General features: G+C 39.9%; 1 protein-coding gene across 3 annotated transcripts in view; it reads left to right on the top strand.

The window, feature by feature from the left end:
- The first annotated feature begins 518 nt into the window (after positions 1-518).
- LOC126382126 (GATA-binding factor A-like) overlaps positions 519-6,000 on the top strand; it is a 44,660-nt gene continuing 39,178 nt past the window's right edge. For all 3 annotated transcript variants that reach the window (XM_050031880.1, XM_050031883.1, XM_050031879.1), the window contains exon 1: positions 519-675. The gene's annotated coding sequence lies outside the window, so the exon portion shown is untranslated. The remainder of the gene's footprint in view (positions 676-6,000) is intronic.

The raw sequence follows: 6,000 nt of genomic DNA, 5'->3' as shown, positions 1-6,000 counted from the left end.
AACAACGTTTATACTTATGACAGTTGGACAATTTTGATTTTCAGTTAGATAGCAACGTTGACCTAGTTAATTGGTAATATTTATAATGCACCCTCCACACAACATGCGAGGGGGAACACTGGAGCCATAGATCAGGGAAGGATCACGAGGGACGTGGATGCCGCGCGCGAGGGAGGGCGACCATACACCTTGATGGCACAATCAAGCGCGGGGCCCGGGCGGGTGAGGGGCACGGGGGGGCACATAAATAAGGCTCGCTCCATTACGGCCGCCGCTATAAATCCCTCCCCTCCCCTCGCCGCCCTCCGCGCGCCCTCTCGCTGGCGCCACCGAGTAACCCTCGCGTGACCGCTCTGAAAGCTCCAGCCGCCACCACGTGAGGCGCCCCCGCCACCGCCACCGCCGCTCCCGTGACGTATTCGGGGAAAGCAGTTTCCCTCCCCTCCACGTAGCACGAGGCCCCGCCCTCCCGCGGGGCGTGTCTGGGCGCGGGGCGCGGGGCCGCAGTGCGCGCGCGCCGCTCCGACCAGCCACACACGTATCGCGCGATAACATCTGATAACAGTGCCACGTGCGCAGTGAAGTGATTACGATAGACTTTGCTGATCTCAGCCAATAGTATAGTGCTTCTGAATGTTGTTTTGATCCACGTCAGACCGGATATCATCGTTTCAAGTAAGTTTTATATAATCATCTTTATAATCTGTGCCACCTGCATCGGATGTGCTTAATGTTTTAAGTACGCAAGATTCTTAAAGAAGACGATACATCTCGCAATATAACCACGTATCATTTTTTTTTTTATTCATTAACCGACAATAAATACTTATTCAATGATCAAATTATGAAAAAAACATAACAAATAAATATAATATTTGATATATTAAATTATAACTGATAAATATTCCGATACACACATTGCGCTTGTATATTTGTATTAATATACTTAACATTATCTTACAGTACTTAGCAATTACAAGTCCCAGGTTCTATACAAATATAGTTTAATACGAAACGCACCCGTTGAACTCTTTTGTACTACAAAATGTCAATCCAATCAACCGCATGCCGAGTGGCGGTAAGTGGTATTCGGTAAACATATAAGTACAAATTATTAATAAATAAAATAATTAATAAGTAGGATATGTTCATTAAATGAAACTGGAACCACAAGCATTATTATTGTTAGATGTTATGTTTTATTTTTAAAGTTGTGCTGATGTAAATGCTTTTGACATTTTGCACCTCGCAACATAGTGTCAGCACCGCGGCCGTAACTATAAAAGGTGTAGCCACAACAGAGGGTGGTACACTTGTACTACACTTCCGGATAATTATCAGAACCGTGTTCGTTAAATATCAATTAAGCCTTTTTATAACTACCTATCGTGTTCGAGATAAATCACGTACTTAAGACGTAAAACACATTTAATGTGAAAAGTGGATAGTTATTACTTGTAAATTCACAGCCGTTTGAAGTGTATATTTGTTGTAAATATATACCCGCTAAAAAGTATATTAAAAATATATTAGGAAAACATATTCTTCCTATCTCCAAAAAAAAACACCGAGTGATCAAAATTACTGATAAGTAGATGGTCATATATTCTGTAACCATACCAGGTACCTACTTACTTTGAAACTAAAAAGGTTAAATAATTCATCATAGATCATTGTTATATGTATGACACTGTACCAAAATGTCCTCCCTTATAATTAGGTTATAGTTAGGAACTAAAAGTCCCTGTAAGTAATAAATAATGAGTGCAATGTTGACGTTTATGTTAGCGGGGTGGGTACAGTCGGCGGCAGTGCGTCGCAGCGGCGCCACCGTACGGCTATTGTTACGTCCCGCATTCTTGTCATAGCTCACCCCCCGCCCTTGCCCACACCCTGCACCGCATGCGAATGTTTCGAGAACAATGCTGTTCTCTGGCACTACTTACAGTCCACCCCACTGACTCATGCTCTAAATAACTTGTAGACCTTTCTATTTGCGCAACCCAAACATAATTTTTTTCATATTTATAATAATCTACTTATACAAATGGGCTAGCAAGAGGTACAGATGTACATCTGTAAGTATATCCATCGCAAGATGAACTTAGTATCCACCATACTAAGCCGAGCTTTCTGTACAACCACCACCGAGATCACACCGACAACGTGATAGATGTATAAAGAATAATTTTAAGAAATTAATCGTTTCTAAATATAAGTACGAACACTTTCTGGTGTAAACTTGTACTTGTTTCAATTCTCGCACTGGGCCGCAATTGCCGTCGCAACTCGGTGTAGGCGCATTTTCAACGGATCGGATGAACAGCGACGCAACTCGAAGTAATTTATTTATATTGTACAAAACTACGACCCTCTACTAACAACTTTTTTGGTCTCTCTCTCTTTCGGATGTTGTGTAATTTATTTATTTTTATAACTATAAGTAATTATCTAAATTTATACACAATTAAAATCTTTATCTTAATCTTTACTACCTGTAAAAAGCCCAATATTTCAGTTTGTTCACCAAAATGCTCTAAATATTTTGATATGTTCACGTGACACAACCTCTCGTCTTATCTGTCAGTTTAATATTTGCGCCGCCAACAGTAGACGGTAATCAATTTGAGTAGTTATTAAACAACACGTTGTTGTCTCGTATCTGTGATCGTAATCTCGCGGCTGATAAAGAGATCGATCGCTGATAACGCAGGATCCGGTAATTTACAACCGACATAATGTATTCAATAGCTACTTCAACTTACACATTGTCTACAACTGACGATTATGATAAAATATTTTACATTTTTTAAATTACTTTCGATACACGATTTGCATAAAAAATAAAAAACTTATGCATTCGTACATTTTTGGTATTACACTATTGTTTATATGGTACCTGTGCTAGGTCTAAAGCTCGTAGGCTCGGGAGTTATTGACGACCGACAGGCGCAGGCGCGGCGGGGACGAAGTTTATTTCTTATTTATTGCAAACGCATTTATTTCATTACGTTTTTTAAATCAAATCCCCATTGTTTAAATGTTGTGTCTGGATATCTCCACTTGAGCCCCCTTGTTGATCAACCCCTTGAGAAAATTTTGTCAGATCAGCAGATCTTAATGATCTCAAGCTAACTAGCTTAGTGTATTTAGGTACATTACTTGTATGACCTGATAGGTTGATCTTCGCATTTCTTCGTAAGTAATTGGGAGCAAAGGAAAGTTTATAGAAATGTAACGCTCTTGAATTTGTTCCTCATGTTTTCTACATTACTCAGCAATGATGTGAAAGTGAGGCACGCGGTCGCTATCTCCACAACTACCTACTTATATTTCAAGCATTTTGTTTGTTTCCTTTACAATAGAACAAGTTACACCTGCGCTGCGGTCATACCTTCAACATTTGCACTTCGCACTTTTCTATAGGTTTTTTAGTTTTTACTCATTTCCTGGTACGTGGTGAGTGGCCACCGGGGGTGCGTGACGTCAGCGGCGGCGCCGGCGCAGGTACCGCAGCGATATTTACGAGCTGCGCTGTTCCGAGCGCTGTTATCTGATTGCCGAATTCCCGACTCCCGCGCCGGACGTTTCCGCTCCTTGCGTCACCAGCTCACGATCCTGTGATAGATAACTCTTGTTCGCAACACGCCAGCACTGATTGAAGTCCTTCCCTATTAATTTATGTGGCACCAGTTGATGCAAACTACAGACGCCTTCAACTTCTTTGTCTGATGTCGATACTTGCTGCAAAATTACGAACAGTGTCAATTATCTCAATGTTTGAAAGGTTTATTCGCTTAACTCATTAATTAAACTAACTCTAGTGAAATTATTTTGAACCATCAATCATAATTACCTGAAGTTGTAATTAAACAAACTTTAGTGGTTTTCCAACGTCAGGCAGGCTGTATTGAGCCGTCATAAGTGGCTTGTGCTCGCCGAGGGTGCGAGGGGCGGTGTTTGTTTGTCCTCACGTCACCGGGGTATATAATAGGTGCGATCACTCGCCGTCACAAAAAAACCGACAGGGGTCGGAGCGAGAGTGGGCCGCATTTCGCACTTTGTGAGGCGCCGGCCGAGTTATGTCGTTTTGTTATTTCAAAAAGTAGTTTATAAAGGGTTGTTATTTGGGCGACGGTAATCAGCTGCCACCATAACAGTATGTTTCCCATCATCAACATTCAACATTGTATCCATCTCAGTTCAGAACTTCGTATTAGAAGGAGCTGCAAGTTGTTAATTCGTTTAATAACCGATGTAGAAACCGCGCGATTAGTTTATTTTGCCTACTTCCACAGTCTAATGTCGTACGGCATCTTGCTGTGGGGTCATGCTGCAGATGTGAACAGCATTTTTGTTCTGCAAAAGCGGGCCATTCGGGCGATTTACAAATTGGGACCCAAGATGTCACTTAGAAATAAATTTAAAGAAATTAATATTTTAACTTTGGCATCACAATATATCTTTGAAAACTTAATATATGTAAAAAAACATATAGGATTATTTGCAAAAAATAGCGATCGGCACATTGTTAATACCCGGAATAAAAATAAACTTGCTTTACAAGTCAGTCGATTACATAAGATTACTAAATCTTTTAAGGGGCAATGTATACGTTTTTACAATAAGATTCCCATTGACATTCAGAATTTGCCTTTCAACTGCTTTAAGACAGTAGTTAAACAAAAACTTTACAAAAAAGGTTATTATAAAGTTAGTGATTATTTAGAACAGTGGTTCTTAACCAGTGGTCCGCGGACCACAGGTGGTCCCTGGAGGCATTCCAAGTGGTCCGCGAAGACATCCTAATAATATGTGACGTGACGTAATGAATCGAAACAACGCGAGCCGCGCGCGGCACGAGTCCGAAGGCGAAACGCGGTGCACGAGGGCGGGGGGGTGGCGGTTCCGTTCCATTCGTTCTTTGTTTTAGCGGCGCGGGTTGTCGATCGTCATTCGTCACTTGTAATTCGACGATGTAATAAGCGGTAGGAATTTATAACGTGGCCTTGAGAGAGTGACGAGTACCTACTGTACTTGATTTAATTTTTAAGTGAGGAAACAAAACGCAAATATCCTTAGTCTACGAATTAGTTATAGTAAATTACTACAGATATAAACACTACGTAGTAGGTAAGTAAAATAAATATTATTTGTTTGGTTTATGTCACACAACTAGCTATTGAGGATTACTAATTTTACTTTATTTTCGTCACATTATAAATCTGATAGGTTTCTTTTATTAGGGACTGTGTACGAAGTTTTTAATTATTTTTATAAAACGGAAAATAATGCACAATTTAGTATTTTTTGACTGGTTAGGTTTTAGCGAGCAGTTAAAAACGAGCCTTATTTGACTTGCATTGTTTGTATGTAGGTAGGTTTGTTTGTTCGGGTAACTTACAACTTAATATTTCAAAGCAGTTATTCTCAACCAATTGAGGCAAAGTTGGGAATACATAATTATGTAATTTCGGTGACAATGCAATTGTTTGGTATAATTGAGCAGAGTATGATGTATATGTAAATATAATAATATACCTAATAATACCGTCATCGTATTTGGGCTCATTTGATACGTCTTGAGCAGTAGATAAGATACTTTAACCGTAATTCCGGCAGCTGGCCCTCACAAATAAAAGCTTGTCGAAACAACACATTTTTATTATCTTATACATGTCCAGTCCATATTATCACTAAAACTTCGTTTTCAGAAAAATGCCACCTAAACGAAAATATGACGACGACTATATTAAGCTGGGTTTTACTTCAATAGAAATTAATGGAGAGCTTAGACCGCAATGCGTTTTATGTGCAACTGTTCTTGCTAACGACGCTTTAAAACCGGCAAAGTTGGAACGTCATTTGAAAACCGTGCATCCGAAGTTTTGTAACCGTTCGCGAGAATTCTTTGAAGGCAAACTAACAAATCTTAAAAAAATGAAACTTGGACCCAGTGGAACAAGTTATGCAACATCTGAAAAAACATTATCAGCGTCA

The sequence above is a fragment of the Pectinophora gossypiella genome, chromosome 3, assembly GCF_024362695.1.
Source record: "Pectinophora gossypiella chromosome 3, ilPecGoss1.1, whole genome shotgun sequence".
Taxonomy (NCBI): Eukaryota; Metazoa; Arthropoda; class Insecta; order Lepidoptera; family Gelechiidae; genus Pectinophora; species Pectinophora gossypiella.
This window is presented reverse-complemented; position numbering and strand designations above follow the sequence as displayed.